Consider the following 15942-nt stretch of genomic DNA (forward strand, 5'->3'; position numbering starts at 1 on the left):
AAAAAAAAAAAAAAAAAAAAAAAAAAAAAAAAAAACAAAAACAAATTTATGCACACACCTGTGGTATCACTCTCTGTGTGTTTTATATTTATATATATATATTTATATATATATATTTTTATATATATTTATATATATACACATGTATTAAAATATATATATAATTATATATATATATAAAATTCCTACTTAATATTAGTCCCAGGCTTGGATATCTTTGGGTATCTGCTCTGTCCGGGGCTCTGAGGAGCAGTACAGCACCTGGACCACCTGTCCCACCCCTTTCCCCCAGTCATGCTGCTCACAGGACTTTCTATCATGTTTTCCCTCTCTCTCCTCACTGCATTTTGCCCTTTCTTAAATACATTTCCCCAAAGGAAAATACTTTCCGAAATAATAAATTCTTCGTAATTATAATAATTTTTAAATTCTCGCAAATTCTTAAAGATGTTATCAGCTCGATAAACCCTTCAGCACGTTTCCCCAGCATCACTGCCAGGCTGTGCCCTGCCATGGGGCTGTCAGAACCTCGTGGGAGCAGCCAGGCCAGTCTGGAAGAGGCTGTGTCCTGCCCACTGGGGCAGGATTGTCCCTTTGGCGGTGTCACTGTTTCTCCTGGCTCAGGCTCCAGCCTGGTGCCTCTGACTGCCTGGAGAGTGCAGCCGTGCAGTGGGGCCTCACCTCTGCCAGCGGGGCTGGACTGGCTGCCATGGACTGGGCTGGTGGGGAAAGGCACCAAAAGTTCAGGTTTCACCTCAAACCCATCTCCTGTTGCTGTGGGATATCTCACAGGAGGCACTGAGGCTCAAGTAGGAAAAACACAGCTTTTCTCCCCACCAGAGTCCCTGGGTCCAACTGTGGTTTCCCAATAAAAGCCCTTTGACAAGATGCCAGCAAAGGGAGATTAATGTAAAAACCATTCCCTTCCATTTTCCACTGAAATGATTTAATTTTCGCTTCCTGCCTCATTATTTCCTCCTCCTGAATTGAGCCTTCACCTTGTGAGGGGGTCAAGTGATTTTGGCCAGCAGTGGCTCTCCATGGGCACAAGAACCCCCAGATGGGGCAGAAGGCTGTGCAGTGCTTTTCCACCCTGATTTCCAAAAAGCACATGTGGTTTGGAGACTGCTTGGACTGCCTGATTATCAGATAATCCCAGGACCCCACATCCCGTGGCTTTCAGCTTTTGGGCTGTCACCCCCTTTGTTTAGCTCAGTCTTCTCAAAACAGCCATGTTTAAATTGCTCAGGGAAAAGCTCTGATCCAGAATTTGCTTTTGTCACCCACTGTGATTACAAGACCCAGAAATGTCAAGACTAATCTCAGTTCATGTTTCTTTTCAGTGCTGGGATTTTAGCTGTCATGTGGGGTGGGGGGAACGTCCTGTTCCTCTCAGGGACACCAGCAGAGCCTTGGTGGGATGGGACTCGTGTTCTCCCCAGCTCAATCCTCTTATCAGCCCTAATTCTGAGTGTGGGTGGTCCTGGGGGCTGCACTTCCTATTCTCCACTCACAAATGGAGGGTGAGCTGATGCTCTTTTTCCCCTTTATATATTCTGGGTTTGAGTTAGGGTTTTTAGTATTAGGTTTTTGTCCAGCTGCTTTGAAATTAGAACTGTGCTGCTTGTGGTGGGGTTTTTAATGGGTGTCTTTCCTTAAATTTGGGGTCTTTTCACCTTTGTTTGGGGTGGAACCTGAATGTATTTTGAGTGGAGCATGACTGTCCTGGGTTCTTGCTGTGGAAAGAAGCTGAAGCAAGGGTCACTGAGCTGGGCAGTGGTGAGACCTGGCCCTGTGAGTGCATGGTTTGCTCGGGGGGTCCTGGGAGCTCAGATAATGATGGATGTGGCACTGTGAGTGTCACAGGAGGACTGTGGGTGTGTGGCACCAGGGAGCAGAGCAGGCTCCAGCCCTGGCTGGCTGGGGAAGCCATGGAGGAAGCTGATGGTGGAGGCCAGGGCTGCTCCTGACTCCCCTGTGGGACACTGCCATCATCCCAAGGGAGAAGGGGCTTGATTTGCCTGAGGAGACCCACACTGAATAAACCAGAGCAGAGCATGTGGGTTTTGGAGCAGGTGAGTGTGGTGCATTCGCCCACTTTGCTGTGGTGGGGTTTATTTTCTGATTGGGAAAAATGTTAATATTAAAATATTAACATTTAAAAATATTAAAAATGTTAATATTAAGTCTAAGAAAAGCAGAACTGGGTGCCTTTTCTGAACAGGACATCCTGTCCCTGGTTCTCCCTCCTGCTTCTGACCCTTCTCCAGGGGGGAGCAGAGCAGAGCTGTGCTGTGTGAGGATGGGTTTGAGTCCTTCCAGTCATTTTCTGTTGTGCTGAAGTTGTGTTTGTGCAGTCCCTGTACTCACAAGTTCGTTGTGGTTAACTCCTGGATGAACTTGATGTGAATAGAGTCAGTGTTTTTTGAAGAAACAGGAGGAGGTTTGGCCTTAGTATTGTTTTTCTAGTTTCATGTAGCACAGCCAGGTGGGAATTGCATGCTCTGTGCTGGAGCAGAGCAGCTCTGCCAGGTACAGCTACCTGCTTTAATCCCTGTGTTAACAACTCCTGCAGTTCCTGGCAGGGTGTTTGGAAATATTTTAGTAATTTTGCAAAAACCAGCTGTGCCTCAGACTTTACAAGTGGTAACACTTGGAAAACAGTGTCTGGGATGGATAACCTTGCCCATCCTCTTGCCTTCATTGCAACCCATGGAGTTTGCTCTGATACCAGGAGGATTTGTGTGCAGATGCTTTGTGTGACTTGGGACAGAAAAGAATGTTACAAATGTTGAAAACCAAGTTGGAGGGGGCTTTGAGCAGCCTGGTCTAGTGGAAGGTGTCCCTGCTGAAGGCAGGGGTCTGGAAAGGGATGAGCTTTAAGGTCCTTCCCAAACCATTAAATGATTCTATGAAGCTCCCTAAAACTGTCAAGTGCTTCAATTCTTGTGTGTGTTGCAATACCTGTGGTGTTCTCACAGTTGCTCTGAGCTAAGCCCACATCATGACTGCCCAACAAAGCTGTAATCATGGATTAGCTGTAGTTCAGCAATCAGTTGTCAGATATATACGTTTTTCATTATACTTGATTATATTCTAGTGGAAACATCTCAGTTCTGAGCTTCCAGAGCATCATTTAGACAACTTTAACTTCTTACAGGAGACCATGAGAAGGGGTGGTTTGGCAGTCTGTCCCAGCAGGATTTGGCAGACCTTGAGCATACACCGAAGTATTTGGGTTTGGATGCAAAGCAGGTAATGGTGTCAGGTGTTACAGCTTGTCTGGGAGGTGTGGGATCTGGCTCTTTTCTAGCCTCACCTGGGAGTCTTTTGGCAAATTCCTTATTGCTTTAGGATGCTTGTGATCATTCCCACAGCATGTCACAGCTGGGAGTTTGGGCAGGGCAATGGAAAAAGACTTTTGTCCAAACAGGAGATTACTGAGGAGGGTTTCTGGGCTAAACCTCTGTTGTCACTGATCAGGGCTGGGCTTGGAAGACAGGAGGTTTTTAAGAAAAAAAACAAACAAACATGTCTTTGAGAACAGGACTTTGGGGATTAAGCAGTTAATACCTCTCCATAACCACTATGTGCTCTGGTTTGCTGACAGCTACCACTGCCTCCTGATGGCTGAGAAATGGAAAGAGCTTAAATTTCACCCTGTCTTCTAAATTTGTGGTAGAAACTGCCTTTGTGTGACTCTCCATACTGCAGGACCATACTTGGGGCTCTGCTTGGTGGCAGGAAAACAGAGTTAGTGTTGTAATGCAAAGCTGTGGTGCACAATCAGCTACTGGAAACCCCAGTACTGATCTGAATCTGGGCTTTCAAATGCCACTGTGTGACTTTCTGGAGCTGCTGTCTGTCAGGCACTTAAGGATTTATTTGCAATCACTTACTGGAAATTGCACTTTGTTAATTGTACGTGAAAAACCAAGGAGTGCAGCAAGATTGATTGAAATGGTCAGGAGCCTTTCTTACCTCAGTGATGGGCTGGGCAAGGATTTATTTACAATCACTGACTGGAAACTGCACTTTGCTAATTGTATGTGAAAATCCAAGGAACCATGGGCCGAGTGCAGCAAGATTGATTGAAATGGTCAGGAGCCTTTCTTACCTCAGTGATGGGCTGGGCTGGTTTGGGAGAAATGCTGAATTATTTCTGTCTGGAGACAATGGCTGAAGCTTTCCTCATTTCCCCAGTTTGCCTTGGCACCCTGCTCATGGTTCAGCTGGACAGACTGACAGTGGAGTGCCTGCCTGGGGTGAAGGAGCCTCACTGTGCAGAGTTTGAGGCTACAGATTATGCTCCTTGCTCGAGTTTCATAACTTCTGCAATGTGTTTGTGCTCACCAGGTAGTTGGAAATGTCTTCCCTGGCTTTGGTCTGGAGAAGCATTCAAAATCCTGCTGCTTCTTGCTGAGTGTTCCATGAAAGGAGATGCCTGGCAGGGAAATGCCTTCAGGTGGGAGACAAGTGGCTGAGTCAGGACGCCCAGGGTGCCTTTGGCTTGTGCTGGAGACTGAGAGGGAGGATATATTGTTTAAGGCAAGGAATTGGGAGATTAAGGATCTGCTCTGCAGAGTCTCATTAGCTTGTGAAGCTTCAGGCTATTCCTTACCTGTTCTGTGCAGCCAGGCTTTAAACAAAATGGAATGAGCAATTCACCAAATGGAATGAGCAATTCACCAAATGGAATGAACAGTTCCTTGTGTGGCTGAGTCCATAAGCAGGAGGAGATGTGGAGCAGGAGGTGATGGGGTGCTCAGAAAGGGTGAGGAGCTGTTCAGTGTCTGCACCAGCAGTCCCAGGACCACTGAACTCTTCTGTGTCTGTGTTTCAAAGGTCTCTGCTTAGTTTATTTGTAATGCTGGCATGTACCTCTCTAAGCTCTTGAGTTCAAGTGCTACAGCAAGACTTCAGAATAATGATGGTGTTTTAACAGCTCCAACAAACAAATCAGCCTTGTGAACACCGAGTGCCATCTACAGCTCTGTGACAGGTTGAGACAGCTGCAGTTGCAGCACCAGAGCAGGTTGATTTGCTCTTGGTACACAAGGCTAAAGAGGATGTTGCTTGCTTCCTTTTCTTATGGGAAGCAAGCTGCCAGCAGAGTTATTGGAGGGAGTGGGAAGGGATGAGTCTCCAGCTGGCAGCTGGTGTGAAACAGGCACTGAGGGGTGGGAAGTAAGGCTGGCTGTGATTGTGCTATTTGAAAACTGGGCTGCTGCTTGAAATCTGGCCCCTGGCAGCACTTGTAGGGTGGGCTGGAGGAGCTGGCATGCCCTGATCTGAGGAGGAAGGTGGGAGGAGGCTTCATGTGATGATTGCTGACTCCACTCCTTTGTCTGATCCTGCTCTTTCTCCACCAGCTTTGACTCCACAGCAGCTCTCCAATGCTGGGCAAAGGTTTGCCACTCTATGACACTTGCAGCCCCCTTAATATCCTCTTTGGTCTCCCTCCCTCCTGGGTGTGTGGCTTCGGGAGTCAAGCTGGGAGCCTGGTGGGGTTGATATGATGGTCTTTGATCCCAAGTGTCCCACTGGGATCCTGCAGAGTGCCCTGTCTTTGGGGCCATTAAATAGATGTTAAAGGCTCTGACCCCTGCACAGAGCTGGCCTTGACTGGACATTTCCCAGCCAAGTGCTGCTTCTTGCATTTGAAGCTGTACACAACTTTCAGAGCCTACACCAAGGCCATTTTGTGGCTCTAACTCCCTTTTGCTTCAAATTTACAACCTGAGAATTTTCTCTCAAATGTCTACATGGTATTTTGTGTGATTGGATTCCATCTGGAGTAAAAAGGCAGGTTTGCAGGAGTGGTGCATTTCTGCACTGGAAGAGCTGTGTAAATTGAAAACCACTCAGTGCCTGAGGGCTGTTATCTTTTTGCCAGTCACGTGTGGCTCTGGGTGCAGATTGTAAAGGCAGTTGTCTGCTTTTTGCTTTTCAACAAGGCTTTATGCTGCAGGATAGAGTAATTTTCACCTGACACAGCAAAGGTATTTTTTTAAGTCCTCTGAAAGCACACTGGGAGCTGATGTGTTCCATGGAGCACTTGGGGGAGGTATGGAGTCCAGTCTGTGTGTGCAGCAGCCTTGGGGCATTTGGATGAATATTGCATGTGGCAGCTCCTGCCACATGTGCAGGGACTGTCCCATAAATCTTTCCCAATAACCAAACTGCTTTCCCCCTCTTCTCCCATAAATTTGTGGCTAAAAATTGAACTAATTTAAAAACCTGCATCTATGCTGGGCCCTACTGCCTGTGCTTGCCTCAGAGAAGTTGGTGGAGCTCCTGGCTGTTTTGGGGAGTAGTTTATGTCCTGACAGTGCTGCTGTTGGTCATCCTGGGGGCACTGAGCTTCACAAGAGCACTTGGGTGCAAGGGCTGTGCCTCTCATTGCAGACCCCTGCACACCTGAGCTGTGCCTCACATGTGGTACCAGAGCAGCTCTCATTGATGTGCAGCTAAATTAACGCTTTTATTTAGTTTATTTCAGTTGGGAGCACAGAGAACTGGTGTCAGGAATCTCTCAGTGTCCATCTGTGAGGTTTTAAAAGGTGTGCTCAGCCTGAGCTTGGGGGACAGGCTGGGATGCAATCTTTGTGTGTAACACTGAACAACTTGGAAAAGTGAGGGTGAAGCCACTGAAGTGAACAGCCCTGCTCCTTTCTCCTGAAAACCTCATTTTCCTTTTTCAGGCATTGCTGGGAGCTGTCAGGAGCTGTAGGAATGGGTAGATTTAATCAAGAAGCTGCTCCAGCAGAAATGGCTGCACAGTGTCAGCTTGAGCCAGGTATAACTTTATCCTAATGCAACTGGAGTGACTTTTTTTATTTTTCCTTGGTAGACTCCTGAAAGGAGATGGAATTTATGCTGAAACACCTGGCAGCAAGCTGCCCTGCATGCAGGGGACAGCATGAGGATGGAGTCCAGCTGGAATTGATCTGCAGTGTGTGTGAGCAATGATCCCACCAGCCCGGCAGGATTTGGGGTGGGAAGAGGCAAGGTTAAACCCTCTGGCTACACCTCCACATCCAGAGGTAAGGCTGATACAGAAACCCTTCTGTTATCAGTGTGCAGAGCTGTAACAGGATCCCTGCCCTGGCTGATAGTGCCAGAGTGGGTGAAATGCAGGAGCCTCCAAGGGGGAGGATGGGGAAAGCCTCCCTGCTTTTGCTGCAGGGTGGGAAGGAGGGTTGGTGTCAGGGTGGGAGGCAAGGGCAGGGAGCTGATCTGTTCCCCTCTTTGGGCCAGAAATGCTAAAGTGGCTGCTACAACTTTGGTATCAGGGGTTTTTAAAAGGATACTGAAAGCTTGGAAGGCATGTGGAGGGAAGGAATGCAAGAACTCAGTCGGCTTAGTGCTTATCAAATGGAGGACTGGGTGACTTAATTACACTTAAGCACTTTGCCAGATAACAAAGAGCACTTTAATCGTACAAAAAAAAGGCACAATGAGAGCTTGTCTGAAGGATAAAATCAGACCAATTGCAGCTAGAAATACTGTGCAATCTGCTAATGACTTCCACCCCAAAGGGGGAAATTCTGTCTCCTGGTGGGATGGCATGAATTGGCCAGACTTGTCCTGCATATCGACTAAACCAAGCACCTCACCTGGCTGAAAAAGACAGGCATGGGAGCTGCCAGGTGGGAAGGGAGGTGTTTCCCACCATGGAATGAGGGCAGTGGGCTCTGTTTTCAGCACTGTGAGGCTGCAGGATCCAGATTCTGGGGTTTTGGGCATCTGGCCAACATCTTTGTCCTGGCTGTGACAAAGCAGCTGTGCAGGGAAGTGGGATGATGGCCCTGCCTTGGTCTCAGCATCCACAAACTGGCATCCAGAGCGTGTTCAGAGGGCCAGAGGCAGACCTGGTGCTCCTGAGCTTGCTGGAGGTGTGGGTGGAAAGCAGCCTGTGCTCATATGAGAGCAGAGAAATTGCTTCTGCTGGCTCTGTGTTTGCACTTTGAATTCTGCTGTTGGCATTAGAGGGGCATTGTATCCAGATTATTCATGCACTGTTAATAACTCCAGAGTGCTGGGTCTTGCTTTCAGTTGCACCCAGCACCTCAGCTATGCTGAAGCCAAGGGAGCTGTGCTGACAGATCTGAGCAAAGTCAGAATTTGATATTAAATAAATCTGCATCCGTTTCCAAAGCATGGCTATAGAACAGGAACAGCGTGATCCCTGCTGCTGGTATAATTCCATTTAAATTCTGTATCTGCAGATGGAAAAGCTGCTGGTGGATCTGCCTAGTGGTGTAGAGAGAAATGGAGCACCAGGCTTAGAACACCTGGTAATGTAAGTTTTTGTCTTTTCTTTATGGACTGGAGATGAAAGTTTTGTGGGTCAAGCAGCTCTCCTGCTGCAAGGAGGTACCAGGGATTCCAGGGATGATACAGGAGTGTGGAAGAGTCCACCTGCAATGCTGCTTGCCCTGCTGCTGGGGAGACACCAGATCTGAGCCCTGTGCATAGGAGTGGAATGGGACGGTGCAGCACCACTCTGGGATGGAAAACCTCCAGGGAAGCTTTGCTCTTGATGAGATCCATTTGCAAGAAAACAGAGTGCCTTTCTCTGGCATTGGAAATTCCACTTGCAATTGCAGCCCTGGGGCTGAAGGCTGCTTGGTTCCTCTTTCAGCTCCAGCAAGGCTCCAGAAATCTGATGGTGCCTTTGAGGAAGGATCCTGCTTTAATTAAGTTGTAACTGTTGGGAGGCCAGTGAGTAATTTCCTTTGTTAGCTGCTGCCTTGCTTGGGGAATGGCTCTCCTTGTAATTAATGAAACCTCTCCCTTCTGTGGTGCGTGGAAAATTGTCTGGAGACTAATGAAGGCCCAGACCCTTCCAGAGGTGCCCCTGCTGCTCAGGGACCCCAAAGATGCAATTGGTTTTTGTGGTGTGCAGACCATCTGGCAGCAAAGTAACCAGCTCAATAAACTGGATGTGTCAGCCCAAAGGGTGAATAATTCTTGGGGGAGAATGGAGATGTCTCCAAGAGGTGCTGGAGGCCCAGGAGCAGGATTGCAGCTCTGGGACCTCACCCTGTGCTCAGCTTTGAGTGTTGCTGGGTCCTGGTGCTGCTGATCTGCTCCTCTGCACAGCATGGGGGACTGTCTTGATCCTACTTGTGTAAAACTGAAAATCTGAACATAGCCTCCCACTGCAGGTGGTGTTAAAGAGCAAGAAACCTCACACAGAGTCACGGGGGAAGAGCCAGAGGCTCCAGGGTTGCAGGGTGAGGCTGAAACTCCCCACAGCAGGATGGAGAGCCTGGCTGGAACCCTGGGCAGTTTCTGTGGTCCCCAGGGTGATGGGCCTGCAGATCCAGCTGTGCAACCTGATGTTGATAAGGATTAAGTGCCACAGACACTCACATTGACTTCGGGCGTGGAGCATGGAAAGCTCCTCTCTTTCACTGCTAATAATTCTCCAACCTAATTTCTCTTCCTCCAGACAAACCAACACGTTTCCCAGCAGCTGCCTGCTAAATCCCAAGCAGGTTTTGTAATTGGCCCCATTTCCCTGGAAGCTCTGCCACAGCAAAGCAGATTTTGTCATCTTTTCATTCCTCAGGAAAGTTTTCCTTCTGAGTGAGGAATGAACTTTTTTTCATTCTGCCTTCAGTCCTTCCAGCTGTGGGTTGTGGGGTTTTCTGGGACTGGAGGAACAGTTTGTCTCTGCCCCCTGGCATTGCTAAATTCCTGATAATGCAGATAATCAAGAAGCATAAATATGAATTTGAGCTTTCCAAATTTCCTTTTTGGTTTTTGTAGGCAGGGCTGTGTTTGGGGTTCTTGCTGGTTTGCTGGGATAGGGCCCTTTGGGTTGTGACCCCTGGATGCTGTCAGGGGCTGCTGTGGGGTTTTGGACAAATCCTGATTCTCTGGTGGAGAGACCATGTACACAACAAATCCTTTTCCAGGAGTGTCCAGTGCATCAGAGACCTGCTGCTGCCAGAAAGCTGCATTTGGGAGTTAAAGGGAAAGAATGTGATGGAAACCCTGCAGTTGTGGGCTGCACTGGCTGCAGGACTTTAATGTTGGCCTGTTTTCATCCTGAAGAAGGATCCTGGTGATCCTGATGTGCCTCTGAACGTGTTGTCAAAGGCAGCTGCAGCTCTGTGCTTCCTCTGCCTTCAGCACCTGCCTCAGGACAGGAATCCACTGGGAAACGGTGGAGAGTGATGGACCTAACCTACTGCAACTTCAGACAAGCCAGGCTTGCTGCCAGGGCCCTGCTTGCTGGGCTGGGATGTGTACACGGGGGCTGCAGGCTCCTGTGCCAGGCAAACGTGCTGCTTTTCCTTGGTGCATCCCATGCAGGCAGGGAACAGCCCTGTGGGGGATCCCTCCCTTACTTTGGGGTGCCACAGGCTCCTGGTCTTCCCTGGCAGCTCTCCATGGCTGAGAGCACAGGGAGCACAGTGTCAGGGAAGAGCATCTCCTCCTGGGAGCAGGAAGGCTCACTGTGGATAAATTGGCAGTGCCAGCCCTCGTGTTGCTGAGCAACTCTGTGGGCAGCTGGCAGGGAAGGAGGGGCTGTGAGTTAGGGAAGGCTCCACATCTGCTGGCTCTAATCAGGGTCCTGGCCCTGGATGCAGACTGCAGCCTGGTTTGGCCACTTGTCTTGACTCGAGCTCTGGATGAGTGTTGATGGTGCTGTAAGTGTTCAGATTCCATCCAGCAGTGTTTGCATGGTAATAAATCCCAGATCCTTTGGCAAATTGAATCTCACCTGGGAGTCTGAGAGAGCTGTTAACACTGATGGGCTGAGGTGCTCTGCTGTCTCTCAGCTTCCCCCAGCTCTGCAGGATGGTGCCACCTTTCACCAGCCCATCTGGGATCATGCCCAAGGAGGTGAGGAGCTCTGCCTCTTGCACTGCCTGTCCCAGCAGTGCTGCTGCTGAGCTGACAGGGGGTCCTGGAGCTCCAAGGAAGAGTGTCCTGGGGTGGGATTGCTGGTGCTGTGGAGGGGGACATCCCACAGGTGGGCCCTGAGGGTGACAAACTGCTCTCCAAGGTTTGAGCCCTTCTGCAGTGGAGAGAGAACTTCTAAACTTGCCTGTTTCCCATTTGTCCTGTCTCAGGAAAGATAACACACTTGGGCTTGCTATTCTAAACCATTTCTAGCCTTGGGTGCCCCATAGCTTTGGACTTTAATTATTAAAGCTGAAAAATCTGGTTCCTCTGAAGGGAGGCTCCCAAACAACCAAAGCCTGGCACTGCTGGGCAGTGAAGCTTCCAAAAGCCAAGGGGAATTTCTCCATGGGTTTGTGAGAATTACTCTGAGGTCAGAAACTCGCCTGATACTGTTCTGCCTCTGTCAGAAAGGAGGCACCTGGGGCAGCCACTGTGGTGGCAGGAGGCTGGCTCAGAGCTCCCCTGGTGGGGGTGAGAGGGGCTCTGTGTGTCAGTGCTCGTCAGAGAGCCCAGCTGCTCCCTGGCCAGGGGTGGGACACAGCTGGGGAACCAGTGCTGGTGTGCCCCAAGGTCCCAGGGGCCCTCCCCCTGCCCCAGGCCTGGCATCAGCAGGTCACTGAGATCTGCTGCATCCCAAGGAGGCTGCAAGGCAGGGGCTGCCAGCAGGGAATGCTTGGCAGGACAGGGTGAGAAGTGATGCTTCTGAAATGCAGGCTTGTGGCAGCCAGAGAGCTCCATCTGCTGCAGCCTCCCTGTGGTTTGAAGGTCAGTCACCTCGAGCTCTGTCCCTGCTGATCCTCACCCAGGGGCTGGGCTGTCCTGACCAGTGCCCCCTGTCCCAGCACCACCTGCAAGAAACCCCAGCAGCTTCCACTATCATTTCCTGCTCCCTGAAAATCTTCTGTTGGTTTAGCATGCTGTTCCTGAAGGCTGATTTGAATGTTTTTAAGTGTTTTGGCCTCTGGTTTTGTTTGCCACCCACTCCCCTGACCTGCTTTGCACTGTGACTTTCTTCTGCTGGCTGCAGCCTGCAGTTCCCCAGCATCAGTCTCCATTAGGTGACACCTCTTTACCAACATTTACATGCTCAATGTACAATCAGTTAATTGCTGTGCAATTTCTCACCCAGGTGATTTATTACAAGCTCAACCAGTCACAGGCTATAATAATTAATCTGCAAATTGAGCTTGCCTTTAAATTAAGCCATACATTATAGTAGCACGATGGGTAAATGCCAGGTCTTTGGATTTAGAAGGCAGTGTCACTTCTCCCACCAAAACAAACTATGGTGGCTTTAATGTGGCTTTCCTGTGTCCCATCATCCCCAAACACTGGGAAGCCAAAGCAAAAATTAATCTTGGAGCACTGAGAGCAAAGGGTGAGTTCATTCAATTTACTGGGAGCCATCAGCACCAGAAACCAACTTGCCATGTGAGGCAGAGCAGCTCATGAACCTAATCCTAATCCCAAACTTTGCCTCTAATCCCCTGATGCTGGACTTGACTTAAATATCTTGAGAATAAGGGAGAAAGAAGATTTAATTTTTCCTTGTTTTGCAGTTTCCACAGGGCTGCATCTCTCTGATCCAGCTGGGAGAGTCAATAGGTCTCAAATGAGCAATGCTTGGTATCAATTCCTCAGTGAACACCAAATGCCTTTTTGGTTTTCTGAATCTTTTAAAACTTGGGGAGGAAGCTACTGTCATGTGGGTGGGTCCATCATTTAAAGAGGACAAAAGCTGGGAACTGAGTGGTGTCAGCAGCTGGAAGTTCAGTGTTTCTGTAAAAACAGCCCTTCCAATGACACGTGTGATTGATCTAGACTTTAAACCCTTCCTGCCTTTCCTTTTGCTTGATTTTCCCTTAAGTGAATCCTTTCAGAGATGATTGTTGATCTGTCCACATTTGAGCAGGGGGTCCCAGGGATGTGTGTGCTGCTGGCCATGCTGGTTCTCTGCCCCTGGCAGTCCCAGTGTGTGTGTGCCCCCCTTCTCCCTGCAGCTGGGAGCCAGCTCCCACCCATCCATTCATTAATCCTTTTCATTCCCTGCTCATTTGTTCACATCCTCTGCAGCGTGGGGAGAAAATTGCAATCCTGAAAACAAATAGGAATTCATCTCCTCTTTGGAAATAAAACCTGGTCCATTTGAATACTTTGTTCTCTTTGAGGTTTGCCTGTGTGCAGATGAGGTTGAGGTCTCCTGTAATGGAGTGGAAGCCTCAGTGCTGGGCAGGAACAAAGCAGGGAACCCTTCCCTCCTCCTTTTGTGTCACCCTGTCCCTGTGCCTCCCGTGCTGAAGGGGATGAGATGTATTTTCCAGGGCAGATAGGTCACTTTTAATGAGACACCTCTGTGCCTCCGGTGCACATGATTAAAGCAGAGAGATTTGCTGATTAGTTTGGGTTTTTTTGAAGGTTGGGGAGGTATTGTGTGGCTCCTGCCAGTGATGTTTGTTCCAGCCTGTGCTCAGGGGAGCTGCTGAGCTGTGGGTCCATGTTATTGCAAATCTGCCTGCCAGGACAATGACTCTTTTCCTGACTCTGTGGGAGCCCTGACAGCTCTGGAGGGGCCAGGATCCAAACCCAAGAAGCTGCTCCCCTCCTAGAGGCATGGGAGAGGCTCCTTGGATTCCTGGGAGGGGAAGGTGGCAGTGGCATCTCTCTGTCTGCTGCCTCATTCAGTCTGATCCCTTCTCTTACACTTGTGTAAATCACAAGCTTTGCCTGTAACTTTGCTGGAAGAGCAGATTTAATTCCAAGCAGAAGACCCTGGAGCTCAGCCTGCCCAGCTCCCATCACAGCTGGGCTGGGTCCCAGTGTTATCCATGGCTCAGCAGGGTTTTCCTGAGCCAGCTGAGCTGCTGTGACCTGAGCAAGGATGACTGTGAGCCCATGTGAGCCCAAAGCTCCTGCTCTGTGCTGGGGACATGGCTCCCTGGGGGAAAGGGACTCTGAATCCTGGTGTGGTGGGACAAGGTTTGGGGAACTTGCTTTGTTGTGTGTGAGTGAAGGCTGATTTTTTTTTTTTCCTCGCAGAAAGTGGAATGATTCTGTTGCAGAAGTGGAATAAGTCGCTCAGGTTGGATGTGAACAAGCTATTTAGCTCCTGCAGACCATTAAGTATCCTTAAAATGTAAGTTCCCCAATTTACAGAGATGTTGAGGTGCTCTGGAAGTGGTTTCTGCCTTCTGAAGTGCCTCAGTTTAAAGTGAGCAGACCCTTGAATGGCTTCTCCCTGTCTCATACAAGGAATTTCTTTTCCATCTTGAATGGGCTACGTTTCCTGAAAGAAGAGCTTGTGAGAGTAATGAACTCTGGAAACTGCTTATCTGCCTTTTGAAATAAAAATGCTTTTGGCCTGGAAGCCAAATGATATCTTGCACTTAGCAAAAATAACTAAAACATTCTCCATCTCACGTGTCATCTGCTCACAAAACTGCTCTTGGTCCACCTACAAAGCTGGAATTGTTTACTGTGTGACTGACAGGGTTTAGTTGGTATCAGTTTCTGGAGGGCAATATAGTGAATTAAATCTTGCAAAGTGAGCTCAGGAGTCTTTGCTTTGGATGAGCCCATTTTCCCTTCATCCAGTCCAAGTGAAACAGTGCTGTTATTTCCCTAGGATGTAGCCTAATAGGATAAGGGATCCTGTTACCCAGTGCTGGCAGTCTGTCACTGCCTTCATCCTCCAGTGTGCTTGGAAAAGTGGATAATTTTGCCTGCCAGCCTGGGAACAATTTGTCTATCACAGTGCCAGGGAGGGAAGACCTCCAGAACCCCGTCCCACCTCGCTGTCAGTGACGTGCTGGACAGTCACCCCTCCATGGTGACAGAGCCACTGTGACCCCCACAGGGTCACGAGCCACTGCACAGCTGCTGGAAAGAGCACTGCTGGCTTTTTCCTCAGTCAAAACTTCTTGGGTTTGCTTTTTGCCACTTGAGTTCTCCCTAGGCAGAAGTGAGAGTCTCCAGCTCGATCTGCATGTTGTGAGCAGCCAGGGCAGGGTCCCCTCTGGAGGCTGCAGCAATGGGGCTGGGCTGGCCCCAGCAGCACAAGGCAGCCCTGAAGCTGTGCATTGCTCTGCCAGCTGGAGGCTAAAGCTCCTCCAAGCCTCACTGCTCTGCCTAATTCATCCCTTTGGACTCTGCATCACTCACACTGCTTACGGCAGCAGCCCCCTGCTCTGCAGCCCTGCTCAGCACATCGGGGGAAAGTGCCATTTCTTGTTTAGAAAACACCAGCTGCACTAAAAATACCTCTGTCCCTGTGAGCCAGGGGTGGAGGGAGGAGCTGTGGGCTGCAGGGGCCAGCAGGCTGCCAGAGTGACCCTGCAGCAGCACTGCTCCAGGAGCAAGGCTGGGTGGCTGCTGACCCACACCTGAGGCTTCTGGCTGTGGGGAAATGTTCCCCCCACCTGGAGCAGGGGGAGAGGGCTGAACTGAACTTGAAATTTTAAATCATTTGGGTGTCCTTCCACAGAGGTCTCACAATATCCTTCTTGTGGGGCTGCTCAGCACACTAGGGACAGGCCTGGGTTGGGTTCAGATGTGCTAATTAATGTTTAGCTTTAACCACTACACAAATGTTGCCCAATCTTTAATGCAGGATGACCTGGTCCTGTTCAGCTGTGAAGGACTTTCCAGTTTTGCAGCTCTTTAAGGATAAAGAACATGAAAGGCTGAGCTTTAATTGTGCCTTTAAGTGCATTTAAGACCTTGAAAAAGCTGCAGGTTGAAGTGTAGACTTGGGAGGATGAAGTGCCCTGCTGCAGGGACAGCTGGTTTGGCAAGCTGGTGCTTGGGGTTTCTACAGAGAGATCAGAGCTTGTTGCCTTGCAAGGTTAAAATTGGCTGAGGAGATACAGCTGGGCAGGGTCTTCATTTCAGCTGGAAGGTGGAAATAGCTGCTGAGGCCATCTCCTTCCTCCACTGTCTGCAGCAGCACTGCCAGGCTGCTTCTCCTCCCCCACTTTAACTCACAAGAGAAATTAATTTCTGGAGCTGTTGCTTGCTGTT

The 15942-nt window shown here is 49.3% G+C and overlaps 1 long non-coding RNA gene across 2 annotated transcripts; it reads left to right on the forward strand.

Moving 5' to 3' along the window:
• The first annotated feature begins 5285 nt into the window (after nucleotides 1-5285).
• On the forward strand, nucleotides 5286-14789 carry LOC120505610. Of its 2 annotated transcripts, XR_005628259.1 has the most exons (4): nucleotides 5286-5409; nucleotides 6854-7046; nucleotides 8232-8305; nucleotides 13963-14789. It is a non-coding gene; the product is annotated as an uncharacterized LOC120505610 (long non-coding RNA). The 2 variants fall into 2 exon arrangements; XR_005628258.1 differs by lacking the exon at nucleotides 13963-14789 and having other exon boundaries at nucleotides 8232-8489.
• The last annotated feature ends 1153 nt before the right edge of the window (nucleotides 14790-15942 follow it).

Source organism: Passer montanus, unplaced genomic scaffold (genome assembly GCF_014805655.1).
Source record: "Passer montanus isolate IOZ18808 unplaced genomic scaffold, ASM1480565v1 scaffold35, whole genome shotgun sequence".
Classification (NCBI taxonomy): Eukaryota; Metazoa; Chordata; class Aves; order Passeriformes; family Passeridae; genus Passer; species Passer montanus.